The sequence below is a fragment of the Sylvia atricapilla genome, chromosome 1, assembly GCF_009819655.1.
Source record: "Sylvia atricapilla isolate bSylAtr1 chromosome 1, bSylAtr1.pri, whole genome shotgun sequence".
Classification (NCBI taxonomy): Eukaryota; Metazoa; Chordata; class Aves; order Passeriformes; family Sylviidae; genus Sylvia; species Sylvia atricapilla.
In genome coordinates, this window is record NC_089140.1 from 73,978,995 (window position 1) to 74,006,862 (window position 27,868).

Consider the following 27,868-nt stretch of genomic DNA (forward strand, 5'->3'; position numbering starts at 1 on the left):
TATTATCTCAGAAAAATGACAGATGGGTTGAGGAGGGAACAAGCCCATACTTAAACACTGATCCTTACATGACTAACTAATCCTTAAACGGATGTCACTTAGAGAACAGCTAATTTCCAAGACTTTACTGAAACCATGTGACTTAGAGGAATGGCAGAGGACAGAGGCTGTACTAAGTATTTTGCTTCAAAATAGTTGCACTATCTCTCATTCATTTCCACTTGTTTGTATTGCTTTTCTCTTAACATGTTCCAGACAACCTGTAGTAGATCAGGAACCATCAGGAGGTAGAAGGAAATAGCAGCATTGTGTCTGCAGCTTAATAATAACAGTTTCTCCTCATCTCCCCCTCTGTGAGTGAATTATGCCATTAAAATAAGAAGTAGACAAGGCAGCTTCAATGCAGTAGTTATCATTTTCTGATACAATTCAGATTAAAAAAAAAAAACACTTTAATTAAAAAAAAATTAAAGAAAGGCAATGTGCCATTATTCTGCCATCACACAAAGGGATATTTTGCATATTTTAAGTCTTTAATCATTAAAGCTTATTCTTCCTCTTATTTTTAACAGAAACATTTGGGTTTTTTGCCCATAGCAGTGTAAATCAGGCTAAATTATGGAGAGTGCATCATATAGCAAGTGGAATTTGCACAAGAAGACCAAAGCAAGAGTGTGGGTTACAAACTCCTCTGGGACACATATGCTAACAGCAAACTGGATCAGGGTAGTAGAAAGAAAAATACATGGACTTTTAAAAGACAAAAGGGTGACTATGGCATGAAAATTTTGCTTAAGACTGACAAGTGATTGCTGCTTTTTATTTAATTTTTTTTTCAGGAAACAGAAGGAGAAAATACAACACTAGGATTTTTTTTTCCTCTTAAGCAATACTAAATGTCACCATTTTGATAATGTTTTCTTTGGAATAATTTCAGTGCTTTTTATGAAACACATAACACATTCTTCTTTGGTGGTGATTTTTTTAATGTTTCTGGCTATGAATAATGATGTTGCAACAACGGTCAAAAATATACTATTGTTAAATAGAAAACAGAAAGCTGACTGTGCTGCTGGCAAAATAGTGAGTATTAAAATTATCTTTTCATAATGCTCTGAGTAGCAGCAAGAATAACTAGATATGAAAATGTATAAATCTGAGTCATATCAGGAGATAATGCATCATTTCAGAATTATAACAAAATATGTATCGAAACAGGGATTTAATTTAAAATCTCCAGAACTCAAAGTCAAGATCTCAAATATGTCATAATTTTGTTCACAAAAAAATAATAATTCCCTAAGGAAAAGCTATTATTTTAATTACTCAGAGAAAAAAATCACTACAGCTATGAAAGTTAGATGTATATTTTACAGATTATATGCTTTTGTATAATAACACCTGCAGTGACTATCTTTGACTTAAAATTTAATGAAAGAAGGCAAGTAGAAACCCCCACAACCAACACTCCAGAGAAAGCTGAGTATTAAGAACAAGCAGGATTAGAAAGTTGCGTTGATGGGCTGTGCCAGACATTTGTGCAACCACACATATCATGCATGCTCTTTGGTACTTTTGGAGGTTGGCAGTTTGGTATGATTTTTTTTGATTGTTTGTTGGGGCAGATGTTGATTTTGTTTGCTTGAAGCTTTCTTATGGTTTGTTTGTTTTTGGTCTTAGTTTTATTTTCATGTCAGGTTAATCAGCTAAATATAGGAGATGTTAAATTCTGCAGTTTTATTTAAACACCAGCTGGGGGCCACAAGGGGGCAAGAACGACTCCTAAAGGGCCAGTGTTGTTTCTGTTAGGTGAAAGTCACAGACAGTTCAGAGCCATTAGAAACACAAAATAATGTTGCAATTGAGTAAAAAGAAAAGCTGAAATTCAAAGAATTATACAATGGGAAAGGGAGCACAAAGAGGATCTGGATTGTCTTTGTTGCCGTCTCTAGGAAGAAATAATTTCTCTAACTTTTTTTCTTATATAAAAGTTGGAGGGTTGTTATGTGGGTCAAGAATAGGGTTAGAAATAAGTACTTTGATAGTACTTAGATTTGCAATTTTTGTTTCAAAAGCAATGGCAATACTTGGTCATGTCAAGGCTCATAACAGCAATCAAATATTTGTGACACCATTAGTTGTTGATTGTATACCTTTCTTCCAGGGAGCTAGTAACGCAGGTCATTTAAATATGAAATAACATTTTTGATAAGTTAACTTCGAAGAAGCAGAGCATCAACAGATATGTGGAAACAAAGAGAGGTAGGAGGAATTTAGTGTCACAAGTATTTATTATGCAAGAGGTAGAGTGGAGACTTCTGTACATCATATGCTAAAGCTGCCCTGTATTTATGAACAGCATTGCCTGGATATCTTTCAAACTGTTACAGGAATGCAAAAGAGATCTCATGCCTCAGGCATACTTCCAGAACACTGAAGGAGCCCTGCCAATTTTCTAACCTGGACTTACATCTGATAAGTAAATAACAAACAAAAGGTACCTATGCATTTAATTCAAGTTTTTTTGTGCTTTTTTTTTTTCCTTTTTTGTTGATTCTAAATGCATTGTCAATGAATTTGTACTTTAAATGTTTCACTTCAAAGCCAAATATTCTATGATTATATCTGCAATGTGATATTCTGAAATTGTGGGATGATTCATAGCAATTCATGGAGGTTTAGGTCAGAAAAGCTACATTATTTTTTTCATACTAGGATTCACAGCAGAACAGCTTAAGATCTTCATTACTTATCCTAATTTATCCAGCAGAATTTTGATAAAATATCTTATACGGAAGTGTAAGTAGGACAATTCCAGAACAAAACATTGAAATTAATAGAAATGTAACAGGAAAAAAAAAAAACACAAACTAACCAAAAAAGCCATCCCAAAACAAGCAGAAATAACAAAGTATTAATCCCCAAAGTCTAAAAATACTCAAATAAGAAACTATCAGATTACATCTTACCATTAATAAATCATTATTTGAAGGAGACTAAGTTACATACAATAATAAAAAAGGTCTATAGAGCAAAAACATTGATTTCTGTACTGAACAAGCTGGTAGAAGCCATGTAGGAACAAAATTATGCACCTTGATATGGGACATTCTGGGGAAGAGTCAACAGTGACTTCACTGCAGAAAGTCTTGAATCAAAATCTATTGATATTTTATGACATCTTTTGGATAAGATTTATTGAGATGATACTTAGGTTTCAAATAAACTTTTATATGTTATCTTAAAAGAAGTTCTTAGAGATTAGATAATCATTGCCAGAGGATGGTAGCTGTCTCAGAATTGTAACACACGGTTCTCAGGGAGAAATAGAGAAAAATAGAAAATCAAACATACAAAGAAACATAAGTATTTTGCAGTAGAGATTTCCCACAGAGCTCTTCAGATACCTGTGCTGTGCACAATACAACTCAAACTACTAATAAATAATATGGAAAAGGAGAAAGAGGGAGGCAATGAGCATATTTATAGTACAAAATTAGAACTAACTACAAAGATACGCTGAAGAAGCAGCATGACTGACTGGTGATAAAAATGACAGTCAAGACCCGTCTGGCAATACAAAGTAATGCTCTTTATGGGAAAACCAGTCACAATTACTCATATACAGTGATGATAAGCGTGAAAGAAGCTATTAACATAATGTTCATTCAGGAAGGAGGTCTTTGTGTCATTATAGATTGGATCTATGAAAATAGCTTGTTGTTCAGATGTAGTCAAAAACTCAAGTAAGATATTTTAGATTGGTTGGAAATTTAAAAAAAAGTAAACAAATTGTTTTGTTATGTTGTAATTTCATTCTTTGTTGGACCTGAATCTTAGATATTGGCTATAGCTTTAGCCATCTTCCTCTTTAAAATCATAGAAGTTTCAGAAGTGTAGCAAACTAACAGAACAGATCAGATCAGATATATGCGGAGTTTTTACTTGACAAAAATTAAAAATTCCCTGGTCTTTAGTTCAGATAAACTATGAAGAATGTAACATATACACAGGTGCTGTAGAATCAGCAAAAATCTCTTACGTGCAACTGTTTTGCACTAACATCTAATTGGTCTTTGAAATTCATTGCTACAGGAAGTAAATAGGAAGAGTTCAAAAATTAAGCAAATTCATTGAAGACATGCCCATGTATTAAACATGATGCTGTGCCGGCAGTCTCAGGAGTACTGAACTCCCTTCAGGAGTGGGAAGTCTCAGAACCACCATCAACCAGATACCTGAGCCAAGAGAGAAGAATTCACTGTTTCTCATACTCCAAATCCTTTATCACAAGCCACAGAAAGAAGAAGAAAACCTTTACCCATGCCTAGTATGGTGTTTTTTACATAAGGGGCGAGCTGTGAGAAAGATTTGCTCAAGTGGTATAAAAGCCCTGACCTAAGATACACAGCAGTCAGCAGCAGGAATTCCATCGGTGTCAGAGGCTTTGACCCAGATCTACGACTTCCTCTCCACCCTTGAACTGCCATCACCTGTCTGGAGGCACAGAAGGAGCAGCAGCCCTGCACATCATTAGGTTTTGCTGAAGACTTTGGGAAAGGCTTCCACAAGGTTGTTCTTGCTGGCTGAATTCCACGCAATCAGATAAGTCTTCTTGCCAGCAGTGCTCAGAACACATGGGATGTAACACCAAGGGGAGAGACCTTCAGGAAACATCTCTCCTCTGTGCACTCTCCAAGCACTGTGCGTTTTCAGCACCTGTGAAGAGAGGATAAGTTAAAGCAGGTTTCAGAATTTAAAGTTTAACAGCATGGAGCAGATTATTTTTTCTGTCAGATACTTTTCTAGCTAGTTTTGTGACATTCATCAGTTTTGTTCTTTGTGCCTGCTTCATCTAATGTAATACATTACAGGAGTATTACACAGACATTAGGTGTATTTGGTTCAAGCAGGGCTGAGTTACACAGATTTTTAAGCTTTTAGTCCTGTACTTGTTTATAAGAATAAAGGCATCATAGAAAAGAAAGGGGTACTATATTTTGAAAGGGTTCAATTTAGCTCCATCTTCTTTAAGTATCTCTAACAAGCATCTTACTATAATATCTGAGTGCAAATTAATTCACTTAGAGGGATGAACTCCACTACAAATGCAAGTGTAAAGAGGTCTCTTGCTTTTGAACATTTTGTGTAAAAGATTTTTTTTAAATCTTACTCAATGATCACAACTTGAAACTCTTATCATCAAACTCAGAGCTCAAGCTTTTTTCTATTGCAAAGCCGGAGATCCCTGGAATTTGCTAAAAATAGAAGTGATATAGCTTCAAGATAAACATAAATTGCTCCATAAGTTAGAAACAAAAAATCAAAGTTTTTCCCCTACACACACTGTAAGTAGCTCTCAGCTTCTAAACCCATCAGAAGATCAATCTTCTTTTCTGGGGCAGAGCATTGCTGAACACTGTGTAGCTATGACTTGAAGCAAAGGCAGTGTCCTACATTTTTAGCTGTGCCACCAAATTCAACTCTTCTCTAAAAATGACCAGGCAAGGACTGAAAGCGACTTTTGAAAATAGTGGGAGACTCTACAAGGGATTTTGCAAAATAACCCAAGATATAATATTATTTTTCTTCTTCGAGAAAGAAAATTGGGTTATACCCGGTCTGGAATTTAGGCTTCCATGTGCTGAGGCTATGTAAGCTGACACTTGCTTGGGGAATGCTTTCTGCTGCTTGAACTTCTGCCCAGGACTTTGGGGTTTTTTAGGCAAACGTGTTCCACCTGCATGCTTTGAGCATTACATCTCCTCCAACCATACACAGAGAGAACTGGAAAGCATATGAGTACAGAAATATCAGCGTTTGCAGTCAGCAGATGCAGAGCTGAGCCTGGATGTCACAGCTCCAGCAGCTCATTCTCCTCTCTTGCTCACAGCCATCTCTGTGTCTGCTCATGCTTGGCCAAGGCGTGGTCCCCAGCCACACATATCTTCAGTTTTCCATTGCTCACTCACAAGCAGCCACGTTGTTCTGCATCCCCTTTTCCTCCTCCACTCACCCCCTCAGTATGTTGTGACATCTGCTTTCTTTTTGATCATCAGGAACATGGTAACCTTGGCAGAAATCACTTTAATCATAATTTTCCTTAAAAAAAACTGTTTCACTGAAACTTCAAACAGACGTTTTATGAGACATTTCTGACAAAGTCAATATAGACATCTTTTCAAAATTTCTTTTCTTTGGTAAAAAATTTAAAAAGCATCAAAATAAAATGTATAAAAGCATTCATGTTTATCTGGGTGGTGTGCATAGTCAAGCTCACTTCAGAAAAAAATGCTTTAAACCTGGAAAGATTTGAGTTTAAATCCTTTTAAAACAGTAGGATGAGTACAAAGTACAAGAAGTGCTATCTTATTTAATGAACAATTTAACAATCATAATGACTAATAAATACTGGCTATGTTTTGTGGAATTTATTGTTAGGATTTTTTTTTTTATTTTTCTGGTATGTGTTTGCACTCTCTGAAAAGAAAAAAATATTTTTGATTTTAAATCAGTCTCCTGAGAATAGGAGAACTGCTTAATTTTTTTTCTTATGCTAATTTACATCACAATGGTTGCATCAATGCCCACACCCTGAGTCATAATATCCCAAAGGTTTTCAGTTTCGTTTCTTTGCCATGAAGGATCACTTCCCAATGGTGGATATTTTGCTCTGCCCATATTTTTCTTTGCTCTTAATTTTCATTTTTACATATCAGCAAAGTTAACCTTGGTAGTTTTGGGGTTTTTTTGATGCTAGAGTTGTTTCCAGGTTGCTAAACAAGTTCAGAAATATTAAAAAGTATCACCAGTTTCTTCAGAACAGTCACACGCACACAAAACTGAACATTCGTGTTGCCACATTTTCAATCTGTAGTTTCATAGATTCAAATGCAGTTGAGTATCCCTCATTCTATCTTTGTGCCATTCAGAAAAATGGAAATACTTTGTTTTCTAAGGAGATTCTGTACCAAAAATTAAGTCATTCAGAGACAATAAAATATGGGACAATAAGTTTCTATTATCCATTTGAACAGCCTATAATCACAGTGAAAATATCTTATTTCCTGATAATGAAGTTATCTCCTAAGACATTAGTTTATAGAAGTCCTATGAAACATAAACTATGAGGACTCCTTCCTTAAAATATCCCATTTGTATACATGTAGTACCATAGTGTTAAAAAATCATGAGGGAAAGGAAAGAGCAAGTATTTGCAAGCAAATTTTCAGAATTGAAAAAAATAAAATTCTGGATGCAGCAGATAACTTTTAAACCTAAAATCAGTTGCCTCCACATGTGGATTCAAACAACCTATACCTGTGTGATGTGAGAAAGGCAGTTTGAAATGTTTCCTAGTTTGGAAAATATGTGTATATCTTCAGGCTCTATGGTCACAGCTAATTTGATTTTTGTTCAGGTGCAATATCTACAAAAAAGTACTCCTCCTACAATGCAGTATTTGCATTTATTAACTGATAGGGATGCTTATAACAGAATAATTGATTTATTTTTCTAATAGTACATACATTATCTCTTCACTCAAAAATTCAGTTTAATTAATCTAGTGTTATAATTTTTGTGGCCTTCTAACTTTTTAATATTTTTTTTCTTCTAGTTATGAGTTGTAAATGAATAGTATACATTTGGCCTTAGATGTTTCTTCTAAAGTACCTTCCCCACTTGTTTTGGTGAAATCGTTATGCAATCAAACAATGAAAACTGAAGTTGCTTGACCTACATGGAAAGAAAGGTTGGTAAGGGAAAACATATCTGAAGAATTAATTAGATGTGGATTAATGAGTATACATTTCTTATTCCCATCTTGGTAACAGCAGATGAATAAAAATGTTGCATTAAATTTTATTTAAATGATAAGTTGTCACAGTAATATTGCTATTCCTGACTTGGTAAGGCCAGTTATGATGACTGTATCAACTGAGTTGGCCAGAAAATATTTGAAGACCTGAAGATATAACATTGAAAGGATTATTTATACTGGAAGAGAAAATTATTATTTCAGTCAAGTCAGAATTGATTGCAGCAATGAACTCCTGGACTTTTTTTGTTAGAACAGTGTTAGAACATTACATCTCTGACATACATACCAATTCTGGTTTTTTTCCTAACATATTTTGTCATTCATGCATATAAAATACCATCCACCATATAATCTTTCTTTCATTTTTCACTTCAGGATTTTGTATTGCCACTCAATGTCTCTGGAATCTATATTAGACTCTTTGGTAGAGTTTCATTTTTATATAAAAGCCTTATGAAAAAAGCAAAAATATTTTGGAAGCTTATGCTTTTGTATTTTTTTTTAAAGTAAAAGCAATTCCATCTTTGCTGAAGAGATGCCATTCTAGTTTTATTTAAGATACTTCAGAACACAAAAATTTAAGAGAGGAACTTACGAACTGTCATTTACTTCCAAGTTCTTGAAGCACACAAAATGCTTGACTTGAGAACAACCATTTTTCTAATGAAGTTAAATGGAATTATTTTCATTGACCGTTGCTGATAAACACTCAGGAATTTTCAACTTCAATGTGGATTTTCCTTAAATTCAGACTCTGGCTATTTCATATTATCAGTCACCGAATAAAGGTCAGACATGGTTGCTGTCCCATTATTTCACACTTAATGTAATATATCTAAGAACATAACTAAAATGCACTGATATCTATGCTCTTATATTGCTATTGTCTCTAACTAAATCTAGTAGACAAATTTTAAAAATAAAACCTCAAGTAGTTGTCAATTTTCTACTCATCATTTGCACTTTAAACAAAAAATAGAAGGCAAGATCAATTGTGGTTTTTTGTCATTGCTTATATTAAGCCACTCCCCTACTACCCTGAAGGATGTGACATTTCATGGTAACTGGCACAAACAACACTTATATTTGTTCTTATGAAGCTACTGTAGAACAAAACTGAGCACTAAATAAGAAAGGAGAACTTCATTAACAAATCGGAGGGTTTTGTACAACCTATAAAAATTATTTCTATCTCCCACGAGGACTGAATTTCAGTGCATTTGAAATCCCAGTCTAAGAACATGACAAAACTGTCATTACTGAAACCAATAGGCCTTTTTTTTTGAGTTCTTGTAATTCCCTTTAGAGCTACTACAGTGGGAAAAAGACTTTATCTTGCCTTAAGGCAATAGCTGTCATAAAGGAATCCTCAGAGAATGTATGGCTGCCTTAGCCAATAGCACAAAGAACAGATAGGTCGATAGGATTTACCTATAAGCATCTGACATACAATCCTCTTTCTCCCTGCACTTATACTACTTTAACCTTCCCCCTCTGCCGCTTTGAGATTGCTGAATGGGAGAGGAGAAAGTAGAGAGTTTTGCTTCTAGAGACTTAGATAATTGGTCTCCCTGAAATATTATTGCTGGTCATGATGCTAATTCCACATATTAGCTCTGATTTGCAGCACTACATGACAGTTCCCAGAACAGGGTTAGAGTTTTAGGATTTTATGTCTAAATTTTGATGCTTCTCAGGACATCTTTCCTTCTTTGTCATTTCTCAGTTAAAATAGCATTATTCCCTCCACTTAATAGGATTTTTTTAACTTTCTTTTAGTCATTTCATCTTTAACTGCCATTGAATCTTTCTTCTCACTTACTTCAGGCACTGATAGGAATAACTTTTTTTTATAATTTGCTGATTTCTAAAAGGTGAAAATTATAGCATTATTTAAGTAAAGATATAGGCATTTTGACACCATATTTTCCATGAAATGTAGCATCAAAATATTATCAAAAGCCTATTTTGATACTTTTTTGAACACTTCATAGAAACAATTTACCAAATCCTTAACACCAGATATAATTGAATTTATTCACAGAGAGAAAAAAAACCTTGTCATCTCAAGAAACTTTTCAGCAAACAAGCAGCCAGTAAAATTCATGATAGCAGTCAATTTTCATAAAGATTTCTCATTTCAAATGAGAGAGTGAAATAATAAAGAAAGCTACTGAGTAAATGGAAGAAGACTGTTTGTACACAGGCACAGAAGAGGAAATGGTTGTGCAAGCTAAGATGCAATTGGTTGAGTCTGGTGTTACTTTTCCAAATTAATCATTGAGAATTAAAAAATAACTGGCATAATTTCCTCATGTAATAGAAGAGGATCTTTTTTTTTTTTTTTTTTTTTTTTTAAGAGAATTTCATGCCTCCCAGGAAGACTTAAACAGTTTCTTATGACAGAAATAATGTGTGCCAAGAGCATACAGGCCAGGAGACTGAATATTGATGCAATAAGTACATGACTTCATTTAGGAAGAGTCAACTGCCTCACTTACTCTACTGGATATAAATCTCTAGTGATATAAGGATTTGGGAGCAGTAGTAACAAGAAACAAGTTTAAAAGTACTCCTGTTGACTATTTGGGAAAAAATAGAATAGATAGATACATGCCTAAACACTTATATAAATCTAAGTGTAGATATTTCTGGTTGATCTTGCATATAGGATTGGATATAGGACCTCAGATGCTTGAGTTATCATAAGATTTATTAGGAATACATTTTCAAATTATTTGGAAATATGTTTACAAAACAACAGGTGCATCTGCACAATAAAAGGAAACATAACTTTCTAAAAGGTATGCACAGACTATGTTTGTTTGTTTGTTTGTTTTCAGATGCTAGAAAACAATGAGAATGCACAATTATAAATCTGCCAGTAATACAGGTCATGAATAGTGTTGCATCCTGGCAATCCAGACCAGAAGTCAACACATAAGATAGTGTGGAGTTGTCTTGACACCTGTAAGCCCTGTCTTCTTTAGAAAATTATTCAAAAATTTGCTACAATAATAATAGTTTAAAAAAAAAAAAAAAAAAGTTACCTTTACCAGTCACTATTTTTAGAGGAGTCATTCTTAATTCTGTCCCATATCTGTTGTGTTTCTATAGGAGAATTTCACAGGTTCACAAAGAGTGGTTGTGTCATCCACTGTGATTGCTATGACAATGATTTGCCAAACATCATTCTGAGGACTATAATTTAGCAATACCAGTATGATACTTGAAGACTTTAATATAAATAGAACTGTGATACACAGAAAGGTGCTTCTAAATGGAAGAATGCACAATCTATTGCCTGAATAGACATCAGCCGTCTATTTCTCAGTTCTGAAACACTGCATAGGAAGACCATTGCTAAGGATAAAGCAAATGCTCCTTTTTCTCAGTATTAGTGTCTTTAGAATGACTCCTCTCAAGCACTCTACAGGTTAATTGCTAATTGATACAAATAATCTGTTTTGGGTTTTTTTTTTAATCAGCTGAGGACTGTGAATATAATTGCAAATCCTCTTATGCTAACTCCAAAGACCAAAGTAGGTTTCTTATCTTGTCGTCTTATGATCGCCATGCATCTTGTACTGTGTGCATGTGTCATTTGAATGAAGAACCTTAATGCAGTGACTTGTGCTGCCAGAATTTTGACAGAATTTTGTTATTTTAAGCCTTCCAGCCATCCTAAAAACATAATACACAATGAGAACACTTCTAAAATAAAGTGTCATCAGAAAGATAGGTCACATGTGAAGTATATGTTTGCTTAGGTTCTTGTACTTTATGGTGATTGCAATGCAGGGACAGAAAGAAGCTCTATTAACACAATCTCTGAACATACATTATTTTAAACATTTTGGCCCTAGCAGAAAATATGTCACTTAGGCATTTCTCAACAAGTAAAAACCCCAAACAAACAAACAAACAAACAAAAAACCTCCATAAAGAAAAAAAATTGCAATATAAAAGCAAGAAAAATGCAAGGAAAGGTGATTCACTGAACAGAATTTCAGTAGTTGACAGTAATCCAATTGTTGTAGTTTATAACACTGATATGAATAGAACAGTGTGTTCTCAGTCAGATCAATGACCATTAATCATAAAATGGAAAAATTTAAAGATGAAATAGCCCTGTAAGATCAGTCAGCCTGTCCTCTGCCCACACAGGCTCTCTGAAAAAATGTACTGTAATTCACTTCATAGCATTTAGAATATAGCTTTACTAACATGAACTCCACTGCTTCAGCTTTTATAGTATGAAATGGAACTATTTTTAAAAATGGCTTAGCCTTCTGTAAAAATTGTCCCTATATAGTTCTTGTCTGTATCTTTTGTAACCTTTTCTTAAACTAATATCTCCCCACAAGATGGTGGCACCAGTTGTGTTAGCCATTTTTTTAACTGGTTTTGAATTTATTTGCTTCTACTTATATATGTGAAAAAAAAAAATCCCAGGCTTTCACTAATTTTCTTTTTGCAGTACTCTTTCAGAAATTATGGGGGTTTTCCACTTCATTTGCACCTATTTCTATTTTAATTTCTGCTTAAGATGTTTACTTATCAATATAAAGTTTATATATATATAAATCACAGAATCACAGAGTGGTTAAAGTTAGAAGGAACCTCTGGAGAACATTTAGTTCAACTCCTCTGCCAAGGCAGAGTCATCTGTAGCAGGAATTTGGGGTTTGAATCTCTCCAGAGACGGAAACTCCATGACCTCCCTGAGCAGACTGTTCCAGTGCTCTACCACCTGCAAAGGAAGAAGTTCTTCGTGATGCTGAGGTGAAACTTCTTGTGTTTTAGTTTATGGCCATTGCTCCTCGTCCAGTTTATGGACACCATTGAAAAGAGCGTGGCACCCTCTTCTTAATAAACATCTTTGAGATATTTATATGTATATTTATATGAGATGCCCTTTCAGTCTGCTCTTCTCTAGATTAAATATACCCAGCTCCCTCAGTCTCTCATCTTCATTCCATAGCAGCTCCTTCTCTTACTTGAACTGTGGGGACTGGAATTGAACACAATACTCCAGGTGTGTCACTAGGGCTGAGTAGAGGGGCAGAATCATGTCCCTTGACCTGCTGGCTGCGCTCTTTCCTTTGCACCCCAGGATACCATTGCCCATCCTGGGCACAAGGGCATGATGCTGGTCAACTTGCCTTCCACCAAGACTCCTAGGTCCTTCTTTACATAAAATGTATGTTGAGTGTAATAGTGTGAGGGGGTAATCTCCTAACAGACTGGACTAATGTGCTAAGTTTTTAACTCACTACTACATTGATTCATGAATTCTCTTTCACAAATTCATTAACTCTTGCATTTATGAGCAAGATCATTACCTGCCATGGGTAACAGTATTAATTATGTATTAATTATGGATCATAGAGTGTCTGTCTAGATGGTATTTTTCTGGAATATGTAAGGTCCATTTGAATATTTTTTGAGACTTTGCTAATGAAAGATTTGGTACGGAATTTTACCTCATCACTGTATTACCATGGAAGTATAGATTTTGGCCACTTCAGAACCTTTTAAATTCACATACTTCTGTCAAAAGGATTATCCAAATAAAGCACATGCAAATAAAGACATGCAAATAAATCACAATACATTTCCTACAGTTTCTGGATATTTTGAAGTTAGTATTTAAAAGTATTATCTTTATAAGAACATATAAAATCATGGCTTTGTTTATTTAGAAAAGAATATGAAGTCCTGTCCTACATCTGACTTATTCACATCTAAGCACAGGAAAAACATGTTCCCCATGGTTGATGAAGGAATGAAAAAACCTGCAAAATCTCCTTAAGAACAGCTGTAATGGATCAACAGGATCATCTGCCTCCAGTAAAAGCTACAGCTGATAACTAGGGAAAACATTTCTTGAAGTTACTCCTGTCCTTCAACAAGTTGCCCATTAGGGCAATCCATCTGTAACCTTTGATGGATGAATAGTTCCATGAAACTATTCAGCCTCTTCTTCAGTCTTTGTAAATTGTCTTAATCCATGATATGCCATAGCAAAGAGTTGCACAACCTCATTTCACAGAGGAACACCCTTTGGTTTCTAGCCTGCCTCCTACTACTTTAATTGAAATTTTCCATGTTGTAATGTGGAAGACACCTTTTCACCCTTTCCTGATACTCATGTGCCATGATTGGACCTCAGCTAGCAACTAAGCACCCCACCACTGGTCTCTCACTCCCTTCACGTTGGAATGGGGGAGAGGACAGGCAAAAAGCGGAAACTCATGAGTTGAGATAAAGGAAGTTTAATAGGGAAACTGAAAGCTGTGCACACAAGAAAAGCAAAGCTAGGAATTCATTCACCACTTCCCATGGACAGGCACATGCTCACTGGAAAACATCACAGGGCTCCATCACACATAACAGCAACTTGGGAAGACAAATGACATTGCTTCAAACATCCCCTCCACCCCTTCCTTCTCCTTTCCTCATCTTTCTGTGACTATCATCATGCCATGTAGTCTGGAATATCCCTTTGGTCAGTTGGGGTCAGTTGTCTTGACTGTGTCTCCTACAACTTCTTGTGCAACTCAGCTTGCTCGTTGGAGGTGCTGTAGGAACAGAAAAGGCTTTGACACTGTAAGCACTGCTCAGCAATAACTAAAACATCTCTGTGCTACCAATACTGCTCCCAGCACAAATCCAAGACACAGCCTTCTATTATCTACTGGAAAGAAAATTATCTCTACCCAAGCCAAAGCCAGGACATTGTGACACTTGTCATTCTTTAGACCTTTATGATTTTTTTTTTTTAATTTATACAGTGGGATAACATTGTGTTCAGGTTTGGTTTCTTTCCCTTTCATGATTAGTACTTAGCACTTAACTTGTACTTGCCCACTACTGAGCACAGAGGTGGCATTTTTTGTGGAACAATCTGTTACAACATAAAGATTTCATTCCTGAGGACAAAGGTCAGGTCAAGTGCCCATTTGCTTTATGTGAAGTTTTTCCAACTGTATCATTTTGCAGTAAATCTGATCTGGATTTTATACACCACATGATTATGCAGTAACTCCTGTGATCTTTCACAGTGGGAATTCCTTCTTCCAATATTGAATTGCCAACAAATTTTATCACCTCATTATTCACACAAATTTTAAGGTTACTTCCAAATCTGTTGAAAATCACTCAAAGACCTTTTTTATTATTTGGGAAAAAAATATACTTTAATTCCTCACTTCTAAGTGGAAGCTTCTAGTCAATTATTGATCTACTCAAGTAATTTTTTTTTTTTTTTTGTCTCCGTGTAATATAATGCTGTATGACATCATAGATTCCTGCAAAGTTTCCTGAAGGAGTTTTGGTGGACAGACATTGCAGATACACTGCCAAGAAGTTTCAGTTTATCCATGTTTATTGATATCTTCAAAGGAACCCAAAAATACATGAGACATGACTCTTTTTACTAGACATGATGTTAAGTCTTGTGCCATTTACCTGCTAATATGTGTCTACTAACAACATTTAATATTGGAGCTTTTGATTAATTTGCCATGTATGTTTGTGATGTTTGCTAAGCAATATTGTTCTGCAAATCTACATAATCCTTTATTTAAAGCAGGCTTTTGTCATATTTCAGTCCTTAGAAGCAATGTTGCATTTGTTGTAGGTTTGTTGTTTGGGTTTTTTTTACTATGAAACTTTGTAGTACAACTAGCACTTAATCTAGAGTTCCTTTTAAGTGTTTGGATGAATACGGTATATTTGGGCAACCTCTTGCCGTTGGCCTACTTGTTTTGTAATCTCTTTGTAAATGCTTCAGTTTGTACATTTGAATACCCATTGAAGAAAGGGGAATGAGAGTGGAAATGAGAGTTAGAATGGGAAGGGGAAGTGGAAGGGGAAGAGAAGGTAAGGTAAGGGAGAAGGTAAGGGAGAAGATAAGGCAAAGTAAGGTAAGGTAAGGTAACAGACGAGGGGAGGGGAGGGGAGGGGAGGGGAGGGGAGGGGAGGGGGAGGGGAAGGGAGGGGAGAGCGGGAAGGGAGAGGGAAGGGGAGGGGGAGGAGAGGGGAGGGGAGGGGGAGAAGAAAAGAAGAGAAGAGAAGAGAAGAGAAGAGAAGAGAAGAGAAGAGAAGAGAAGAGAGAGAGAAGGAAGAGAAGAGACGAAGAGAAGAGAAGAGAAGAGAAGAAAGAAGAGAAGAGAAGAGAAGAGAAGAGAAGAGAAGAGAAGAGGAAGAGAGAAGAGAAGAGAAGAGAAGAGAAGAGAAGAGAAGAGAAGAGAAGAGAAGAGAAGAGAAGAGAAGAGAAGAGAAAAGAGGATTGGCCTCTGTTCACCCAATTCTGCTAAGGACATATTTTGTCATTTGTTGCCTTAATTATCTACAGAGACTAGAACCTCTCTGGCTCATTTCTTGGCTATGAAATGGCAATAGTAGTTTTCATGCATTTTATAAAACTGCATGTCAAAATCAATTGGGGGTTTTTTGGGTTTTTTTGTTTGTTTTTTTAATTATGTTTGTCATTTAACAGCACAGATATCATGATCCTTTTTTCTTCACTGAAAAATACCTTTTTCTTTTTGAAGAATAACTTCTTATTTTTAAGTAACTCCCTTACGCTATTAATACAGAATTCTAATTTCTTTTGACCTTTTTTAAATATTTTTGAGAAGTAACACTCATTTTCTATAGTTTTCTTCTATCGAGTTTTTAAATAATTTCTGTGCTAACTAAAATATATAACTCTCCTATCTGATATAAAATTAATACTGTAATATTTTTTCCTTTAGGTGCCATTTATTTTATATAGATTTCATGCTAGTCATTGATAGCATGGCTTCACTAAAGTGATTCAAATGAAATTTTCTTTAACATACAACACAACTCTATTATTGGCATAAAATAACCTGTTTTACCTGGTCACTTTGTGTCCTGCTTCTTTAATAGCTAACTTACGTTACAATTACCCTTTCTACCAACTTCCCAATATGCCTCTATCCATTCATTCATAATCATAATTTTATTTGAAACTATGAACCCTTTGCGTAGTATTCAGGCATACTATGATACAATTCATCAAGATAAGTATGTAGTATGATACAGTTTATCAAGATAAAACAAATAGCATAAAACTACAATATAAATTAGGATCTTTTGTATATAGATAGATTTTCTGCTTTTGTTTTTAAACACCTTCCCATTTTGGTTCAAGTGAAATTATGAAGAAGTGTCCCACCTGTTTATTGTTTTCTAAAAGTCTTTTACTGTTCCCTCATGCCCAAGACTTCTGTTGATTTCAGAGTATTAGTGCATTTGACAAGAATTTTCTCGCCTATGTATAAGCGCTGTCCTTCGTAGATGTACCCTGAGAATTCCTTTAATGAAGTTCTATGCAATTGAGAATTTGTTAAGCCAGAAATATGACTTTATGAAGGCTATCTCATTATCCAGCATCCAAAGTCACAAACCTTCATCTTCACCCCAATTTCAGTATTGTGTATATTATTTTGACAACATATGCATTTGAACTAGTATTGTTAAACTTTAAAAGGTCCTTCTCCATTATTTTATACATATATTACCACAGTATGCAATGATACTGGTACTCACTAATTATCTAATTAACCAGGACAGACAATTCAATTATAAATCCTACTTTCGGTTGAAGTGCATAATTACTTTTTTCTGATGTGAAGTTGCTTTACACCTTTGACTCTAATTTGAAGGTCCTGAACTAATTATTTTTGTTTGCTAATGAATCAATATGGGATGAATTTGTCCTTCATTAATGGCTTAAATTCTTGTATCAGCTAGTGTTTGGTTATTGAATAAGGGAAGGAAACATTTAGCATATGGGTTATGTAATCTTTGCAAACGTAACTTGGGCTTGTTTTTGAGAGTTGCCTTCACTCCAGCTGCAACTGACATGGTAAAACCTTTGGCTTAGCTGTGTAAAACACAAGTGATGCAAAAATCACTACCAACAAACAGATGACAAACAAGCCTCCAAGCAACAGCTACTTTCAAGGAACTTCCTCCTATTTTTGTTGTTGCATGGATACCTTTTCAGTCAGTTCAGATCACCTATCCCAGTTGTATCTCTCCAAATCTCTTGTCCACCCACATCCTACTAAGTGAGGATGCAGAAGGAGAAACAGAGAAGGCATTGATGCTGTGCAAGCATTATTCAGCAATAACTAAGATATTGGTGTGTTATCAAGATTGCTTTGTTCACATTCCTAAATGCAGGAGAATATTTCTTTGCAGGGCTGCTGCAAAGAAAATTAACATTTCAGGTGCACTCAGTACAAATCCCTCTGTTTGGTATAACATAGAACTGAATACATATGTAGAAAAGAGTTCTCATCAGCCAAGAGGAAAGTATCTAGACTGTACTATGAGTACTTAAAACTCTCAGCAATAAACCTGTACTTATATCTCATTTATTTTGTAGTATATAATGATCCAGTTCAATATTCCTTTATTTGTTTGGAAAAGCAATATTTTGCCTGAGTACAAAAAGTGATCCAAAGTTACTTTATTTTTTTTTCAAACATTATAATCTATTGTATGGAGATATATATATATATATTTCCCCCTCTCTCTCTCTCTCTCTCCCCCTCTCTATCTATCGATCTATCTATCTATCTATCTATTTGCCCCCTCAAGCTCTTTGCTTCTTTTCTGGTCTCCATGAGAAGTACAAACATGTCAGTTTAGTAATAATTTGCAAGATAACAGTTTAAATTACAAGGATAGATCCCAGGCACTTATTGTTCTAGAAAGAAGACGTTTAAACTATAAAGTAACCATCAAAATATATTATTTCCTATACCCTGAAATAGATTTAAAGTACATATTCCAGAAAAAGGTATCATAAATATACTAGATATTACTAATGTTTATTCCTAATGGTATTAGTATTCTCATTTATATTTATAACTTTAAAAAAATAGCCATCTGTCTCAATAGCTGTAGGAGACCAGATTAGAGTAGCCATAATATGATTTATTTTCAATACAAATCACTACTGGTTAATTATAATGTGAAGTCTCTACTGGAAATGGAGCAATTTTTTCAATAGTACTTATAATGCTAGCAAGCCAGACTTTTTTTTTTTTTTTTTTTTTTCGGTTAGTGAACTATGAACTTAAAACTAACTCTCCTCATTAAACTAGGGAGAAAAAACAAACTCACAATTCCTCACCAATTCTGCTTCTCATAAACCAAGCTGGTTTTCATGACAGTTGCTCAAAAATAGTTCAGACTTTCTTAAAGAAAAATCTTTACAGATAAGTCCCACATCTAGTTGCCTGTTGTGATTCTGCACTTCATTTCTTCTTGTTAAGAAATGTTAACATAGGTGCCCTATACAATAAACCCTGTATTCTAATAATGCAATTTCAGAATTGTGTTCCTAGTTCCTCTTATCTGTCACTACTCTTTTACCAGATTTTTGACAGTTGGAAATTTAAATTATGTGCCTAGCCCATGCCTAAGACACAAAATTAAGTTTTGTCTGCATATGACTTCTCTGCAGGAGAAAGAAAATGTGTGGCTTCAAACTAGCAGAGTTCAACAGATTCAGAACACAACAGTGTTCTTGCTTCAATTTTAACCTGGTTGAAGCCAGCATATTTATGAACAAGCCAGAATGATTTAAACTATGTATGAACTAAAGAGTGTCTACTCTGATTGTCACAGGTAGTGATCACATCTCTAGTCTGTTTTCAAGACTCAGATTAATAAATAGAACAAAATTATAAAGAAATTAGGAGGGTAGTTGCATGACTCTTTATGGTTTTTTTGTAGTTGCAAAGAAAAGTGTCAGAATAGAGAAAAGAGAAAGAGAAAGGGAAAGGGAAAGGGAAAGGGAAAGGGAAAGGGAAAGGGAAAGGGAAAGGGAAAGGGAAAGGGAAAGGGAAAGGGAAAGGGAAAGGGAAAGAGAAAGGGAAAGAAAGACAGAAAGAATGAAAGGAAATTTAGAGAAAATTGCTCTTGTGGTGACATCAGCAGAAAAAGAAATGGAAGAAAAGAGCAGTTAGAAAACACTGAGTGTATAGTTCATACTATTAGTAAGACAATCAGTTACAAGGATCAGGAAAATTAAAATGTCAGCTCAAAGGAGAATACAGAGGATATTCTGCATTCATTAATTTCAAGTCCAGTGCACTGCCATTATTTTCTGAAGCTAAGACTCTTTCAAAGAAAGTATAAAGCTTCCCTCATATACAAAAAAACATTCAGGACACCTCAAGAGCTCTGCTCCCTCACCAAAAAAAGACTCTTCTACATAGCAGCACAAAGCATCATGAAAAAGGTCTGGGATTTTCACTGCTTCATTGCTATATAGTAGTGTTTAATATAGCCAAATTATAGTTATATATAATATATAGCTATATTATGTGTAGCTATATATATAGCTATATATAATATATATATACCAGCTGTATATATTATATATAGTAGTGTTTAATATTCAAAACAGAGACAGAATATTCATTTATTATTCTTATTTTGTTTGAAAGTTGTTCAGATATGTCTTTTTAATGCACATATTGACCATATACCTCTTGATGTTAATTAGCATTTTATTTCTGTTGCAGTTCAGGGTTTCCTGCCTTAGAGTATGAGCCAAGAATATAATTGCGTTTTCTTATGCTAACTTCACTTTTATTTTAATCATGAGGGAAAGACCATGGATGTTGTCCGTCTGGACTTTGCCAAAGCCTTTGACATTGCTGCCCACAGTGATTGTTTGGACACATCCATAGTTTGGGTAGATGAGCTCTTCACTGAGTACAACCTGAGCCGCCTTTTCTCCAGGCTGGACTACACAAGCTCCTTCAGCCACTCCTCATAGGAATTGCCCTCTAGAGGTTTGTTGCCCTTCTCTGGACATGATCCAGCACCTCAGAGTATTTCTTATAGTGACTGTGGCCCCTTGATCCAGTCTGTCTGTAATCCTCTGCAGAGCCTCTCTACCCTCCAGCTGATCAGTATTCCTGACCAGCTTGGGGCAATCTGCAAACTGACTGAAGATGCACCCAATCCCCTTGGACCAGATCACAGATAAAGATATTAAGCAGAACTGGCCACAATGCCAAACTCTGATAAACACCACTTGTGACCAGCTGCCAACTGGATTTTCACCATTCACCACAACCCTTTTGGCCTGGCCATCCAGTCAGATTTCTAGGCAGAAAAGTCTCTTTTTATCCTGAGTTCCACTGAAAGGTCTCCATTCAACTATACCAGCTCTTCCCACCAGCTTGTCTTTTGACACATGGGGATGGTTTGCTCCTGCAGCTTTAAGATTTCCTCTTGGAGAATTTCCAGCCTTCCTGGAATACTTTGTTCTTCAAGACTATCTCTCAAGAGAGTGTCTTAACTAGACTCCTAAACAGTCCAAAGACTGCCTTCTGGACATCCATTGTAGCAGTTCTGCTGATCCCCACCTTAATTCTGTGAGAATCAAAAACTTTAAACATGCCTGTTATGCTCAGGATGGCCTCCCAGCATGACCCATCACTCCTTCCCATTCACAAAAACCAGCTCCAATAGGGTGACCTCTGTAGGTGTCTCACTCACCACCTGTGTTAGGATCTTATTTTCCATCCGCTCCAGGACCATCTCAGACTGTTTCCTCTCTGATTTACTGTATTTTAATACTATATTAGAAAGGCATATTAAATCAATCAATCAATCAATAAATAAATAAATAATTAAAAGGAACAAAAACCAAAACCCATAAACAAAGAAAAAAACACACACACAAAATCCTCCCTCCATATCGCAGAGGTTTTTATAGAATTTGTTATACATGTTACATACATATATGTTTAATGTCTACAGAAACATATGTGTGTATTTATGTACGCATCTTGTTTCAAATTCCTTTTTAGATGCATTATACCATCAACTCAACAGATATTATTGAAATACCAGGTGACAATACAGGTGATTCATTCACTTAAATATATCTGGATCCTTACTACCTTTAAACCACTGTAGTGCTGTTCAACAGATACATAAAGTCAGGATGAACTAGTAGCTGAAACAATTTATCATCCAAAGTGGTGCTTGCTTTCTGAAAATCATCTTTTCTTCAACTCTCCCCACAAACATGGGAATGACTGTTGTTTAATCTCCCTCATATGAGGCCTGACAATACAGGAAACATGTAGGCCAATGTTTACCATTGCTCCTTCTTTAAACAGCCAAATGAAAAGAGATTGAAAAGAACATTTATTGTTGTGGTTTCTTAAATGTCTGAATCAGTTCTCTCATTCTAATTAAGCCACTGAATTTCTGGACAAAGCATACTCTGTCCTGCTTCATTTGTTCCCTACTGGCATTCCAACTCAGCAAAACACTTTCCTGTGGAATTATATTCACTGAAAGCTATCATGCCTTGCTGGATCAAAGGTACTAAATCTTGTTTGAAATTTACTGAATCAATTTGTACACTAAAGGAGGTTTGGCTTTCCAAAATATTCTACACCATATCAGAACCTCTTTTTTTTTAATTTTCTCTTTACTATGCTCTTTCTGATCTTACTCTTTTTCTACCTCATAAATTTCCTGACCTCTACGGCTTCATTTAACATCAGGCAGTGCAGTGTTTAGTACACACAGTACAAGCTAGGCTTTTTTATTTGTGTTTACAAAGGAGTTAAAGGGAAAGCTTTGTGAGGACATAACAATTTATTTTCTCTCTTATCATCTTGCCCTCTGCACATGCTTTAAAAAATGTTTGTTGAGGGTTCTTTTTTAATGCTTTTTTCCCTCCTGAAGGAGGACACTTATTAACCAAAATGCTTTGAAAGTTTTGTGAAATTTGTGTGATCGTTAAATTAGTCATTATTCTGTCTTTAGATTATTATTGCTGTGGGACTGTGTTTCACATCAAAGTCTTATTATTTCAATTATGTGTTTGTTTACCAAAGTAAAACCACTCATACTGATACATTTTCACATTATTTTCCTGCTTTAATAGAATCAGAAAAAAATCTTAAGATTCTGAGAAATCTAAAATATTTGATGTCAGCTTTCACACATAAACATGAATGGTGGCAAGCCAAATGGCAAAAAAATGATCACAGCATCTAACCTAGTTTATAATGCCAAATAAATCAGCATCATAAAGCAGATAATAACATTTTCTTCCTTAAAACTGTATGTTCTTGCTCTCTCAGAATCCTGACAACAACCATAAAGGGGAAGCTAATCTGAGCTCTGGGGTGATGTTCAGAGTTCTGTGATTCTGTGCAAGTGAACACCAAAAATACAGCCTAGACTTGATGTATTTTCCAATTGTATGGCTCACATTCTCTATGATTTGAATTTGAAATCTAAGCAGTCATCAGGTCATGTGTATATAAGAATAACATAGATGATTTCACACATCAGCAACAAAAAGTTCATGTTCACAAGAGCAACAGCAACACGAACAAGTCAATGCAATGTTTTTCATTAGTTTGGTGAAAGGAATACTGTCCACCAGCTAAACCTGAAAAGAGGAAACTGATGTTAGAGTGCAGTATATGTTATCTGTTACCTGAATTATCTATGTGTAACTCATCTAAAGTTATTCCAGACAAGTCTCATATGCACCTAGGAGGAAATTATTAAATTGCCCTGTGACATTACCCAAACACAAGAAATCTCCCCCTAAAACTCTGCAACTGCCAGTAGCCTAAGTTAAAGGTAGAACCAACTCAAAAAAAACATTTATAGGGAACTTTGCAAAACTTGGCAAGACATTTTTACATAGCAAAGTTTTCTTTCGTTGTAATGCTTGTTTACAGCTATGGAGTTTTTTGCATAAAATCCACATTCATTAGAAATATGTAATAAGACTAACAGGTATTTCATTATTTGTATCCATCATTATTTGTCTTGTCACATGCCAAATAGAATAGTTAGGATTTATGCAGCAGGAAAAATTAAAAGTTGCATGCTTACTGACTGTACCAAAGATTATGTCATAGGACTCATTTTCTCACTTCTACTATTTAGCATTAAAAGTACGTTTGCTAAAAAGAAAGATAAAGTGATACAATTTAGGCAAGTCAAAACTCAGGGATGAAATATTAAATAGTTCAAATTCTAGTGATACTGCAGCATATTAAACTAATTGCAGTGAGCAAATATATGGACAAAAATTAAAGTCAGTCTCAGTGTGGAGAGGAATATAAAATTAATGGTAACAAAAACAACAACAAAACTGACCATGAATCCCTATCTGAATGATTTCTTTCGGAAGCTAAACAAATAGACAACAAAAAACTTGGACCTGATTTGTATATTTTAGCAGTAATCTGCAAGTTGATGGAGTTGTCACAAGGCTGTTATATTTATTTCTCCAAATGGCTGTAATCATGAAATACTTGTAGATTGAAGACCAAGAACTGAACATAAAAAAGTTTTATTACCTTTTAACCATGTGTACACAAATGCGAGATACTACTTGGACTCCACGGAGCCATCTAAAAAATATTAAAAGAAGGTACCTAAATATTGATTGTTATTTTCAAATAATAATGCAAAGCTGATATTTCAAAAATCTTGAATTTCATTTGGATGCTGACCAATTTTTTTTTACCTTTCAAATTACCGAGAATATATACTGGATATATTTTAGGTATCTGAGGAATGAAACAAACTCATTTGGCAGAGCAGGTATACAATCCAGCAAATAAAGAACTTTTTGAATGGGATGACAGAAAGAATTATTTGTCTAATTAACTCAGACCAAGAAAATATGTGACATTTAAGAATCTAAACAATTGTTCTGGAAGAAGATATATTTAGATTCATGGTAGGTGAAAATGAAGCACATAAACTAGTGGCGAAAGCTTAGTCAATCACATGAGTTTCCTAAGAAATTTTTGCTCTTCTATAAAGCTAAAGGGATAGTCTTTATATTGTCTTTTTGATACATTGAAACATCTGAATTTTTTTTTTTTTCTTCATGAAAGGGAAATATTTGTCTCATTGAACAAACATGGCGTTAATAAATTTTAGATAATGGAGTGATCCCTGAAATCTTTATTTTAATTCCAGATTTCTAGAATAGAAATTATTAGCCAAAGCACCAATAGAATTAAACAAAAATGCAGAAACCTCTACTATCTAATCCTACACAAATTAGGACTGTAGCCTGTGACTTTCAGTCTGCAAATCCTTGAAGTCTTAGCCATGTTACAGCTTGGAAATCATATCTAATGAGTGCAACAGATTTTACAGCTATTAGAGTAACTGCATCTTCAGCTGTTTTCTGGTAAACCATCAAGAAAATGCTTCCATTTGATAATAGGCATATAATTTTATGGGTATTATGATTTTGTTTGAGATTTGAAACCACTCTAGCTTCCTTGAGAAGAATAGTCTGTTATTAGAATTAACTGGACACAATCATGGCAATGTGGGAAGTTTTGCCAAATTCTATCCTTAGTTACCTCTACATAAATGTACAGTACTTTTGTCAAAGTGCATTTATTTTATGAATTTATTTTATATAAAGTGAATTTATTTTACACTTCCAGAACATAAACTGTGCTTGGTATAATGATAGGAGTTTTCTTCCAACATGAAGAATTGAACAGGAGAGACAGCATCTTGCTGAATCCAGTCCAGGCTATTCCACTGTCAGATACATGTGGTATAGCTAATTGGTAGTCAATATATTTTGCCATACAGAAATTTAAGTCTTAGGAAATTCAGCTTCCATCAAATTGCTGAACTGAGTTAAATTGATTCAAACAAACACCCTTGATTCAGCAGATTCTATGTGTAGTAAACCTGTAGTGATTTTTGAGCTTTATTTTGAACTAAACCTGAACTGTAGCAAAAAAAAAAAAAAAAAAAAAAAAAAAAAAAAAAAAAAAAAAAAAAAAAAAGCTTGATTTTGTGAATATTAACTTGATTTATGACACCAAAAGAGATGCCTTTAACTTATCCTCAAAGAAAATAATTTTTTTCAATTACCTGATTTTCGGCAGTGCACAAGTGACTTGGTTATTGAACAAATTTCCCTTATCAATAAGCAATATACAATAAAAGTGGGGACACTTTGAAGAGAGGAAAAAGAACATATTATGTTGGTATCTTCTCAAATCTTGATTTTTTTTGTCTCAGATATTTTAACACAATTTTCATCACTAGTTAACATCATTGCTGCCTCACAAAGGTCTTGCTGTGCCTTAAAGTTGTCAGTGTTGTATTTTACTTTAATCATGCTGGGAAAATTGTAACTACTGTAAAAGCATAATTAACATCAATATAAAAACTCATCATCTCATAGAGATTGAAAAAATGCTTTTGGCAGCAGTAAATACACCCTTTCAAAATATAAAATGATACTGGCAGCAAGATATCATTTGGTTCATCCAGAAGCATATTTTCAATTGATATAAACAGTGTTCATTAAGTTTTGAGGGGCTATACACCCAGAATACTCAGCAGGATTTTAGTGTATTGTGAATAGAAATTTTGACTTTAAAGTGCAAGAAAATCCAGCTAAATATACAAACTTAGGGGTACAGTTTGGAAAAATCCGTAAGGAACCTTTAGCTCCTGTGCTTTGTTCCTCATCTAACATACATAAACTATATTTTTTTATGCAGCTCTGGATTCTTAAATTGCTTTCAAAACCAAAAATTGCTTGTACAGATCTAGGTCAAATTTAGCCATATCTCAAGAGTATTAAAAGAGAAGCTGTGATTACACTTTCCAGTCCTGATTAATTCATAGAGAAATTACTGTGCTGTTACTGCAATTTAGAAACATATTGATAATCTTTATGAAACAATTTTCAGAAAACCCTCAGAAGTCTGTGCTGTAATGGTGAATAAAAAAAATTCTTACACTGTAATTTGCTGAAAGTATCTATTGTGATGAAATGTGATATATCCAAGGACAGAAGGTACAGAAAGGAAATAGTGGTTTTCAAAGTGTTAGTAACTACTGAGATAAGCAAGAAACGGTGCTCTGGGACAGGTCAGGGGAATTTCTTTTTACCATGTGGAGGTCAATGAGCCTCTTGCTAAAAGTTGATTTTCTCTAACTTCTTACACCTTTTGTCAGTATGTACCAGTATGCCTTTATTTTTTTGTGGAATATCTCTTGACCCATAAAAAGTAAGGCAGGGTTCTACTGATAAGCAAGTCAGGTTTTAAAATACTACATTAGTAGTGAAACACAGATTTTCTGAGAGTTTGATACTGTAAAGGATTAAAGTGACAGATCCTTTCATCATAGTAGAATTCATTGGTTAGGGGAGAGAGGAATTTTAATAAAACACAGGAGCAACAAAATCATATAGAAATACTAGCTTGACATTTGTTCTCAGCAAAAAAGAAAGATGGTATGTTTCTCAAATAAAGGCAAAATACAACACACTTCAACACATAAATGTACTTGTGAAAAATAATAGCACCCATCATGTTATGAAACTAACTGAGAAGAAAAATGAAGAAGTGTGTATTACATGGACACTGGAACTCTTCTTACTTCTGCACCAAAGGGAGTCTGACAGCATCAGGATTTTTTAATGCAATGTATTTGAGTCCTAGTAAGCCACAATTTTATCTCCATGATAGCTTATGCAGAAAAACATTAAAATAAACTGTTTTTTTCTAATTTTGGCTTTTACCACTTTTCTGTTTATTTTTTCCCCCCTGAGATTGATTTCGATTATTTAGCCAAAGATTAAAAATGTACTTTACATAAACTAAAAGTCTGAGCAAAATGTGCTGACAGAAAGTTTTATGCTCAAACAGTGTTGTCTCCATTAAGCTCTAAACCTTGGCACTTGTAAGCACTGAAAAAAAAATCGGACAAGAATGCTGTCCTTTTTTCAGGAGAGTACTAACATCGATTTCTTGGAAAATTGGTCACGAGCATGGTAAGATGTCTTTAGCTATCTTGTACTCCCTTGCTTCAGCACTGGCAGCTCACGACATCCCTACAGGTTCTGCAGTGCCAAATCCTGCCACATCTAATAAAAAGAAACAAGAGGAGAGCAAGTAATGTTCTGAGATTTCTAATCCAGATCAAACAGTGGCT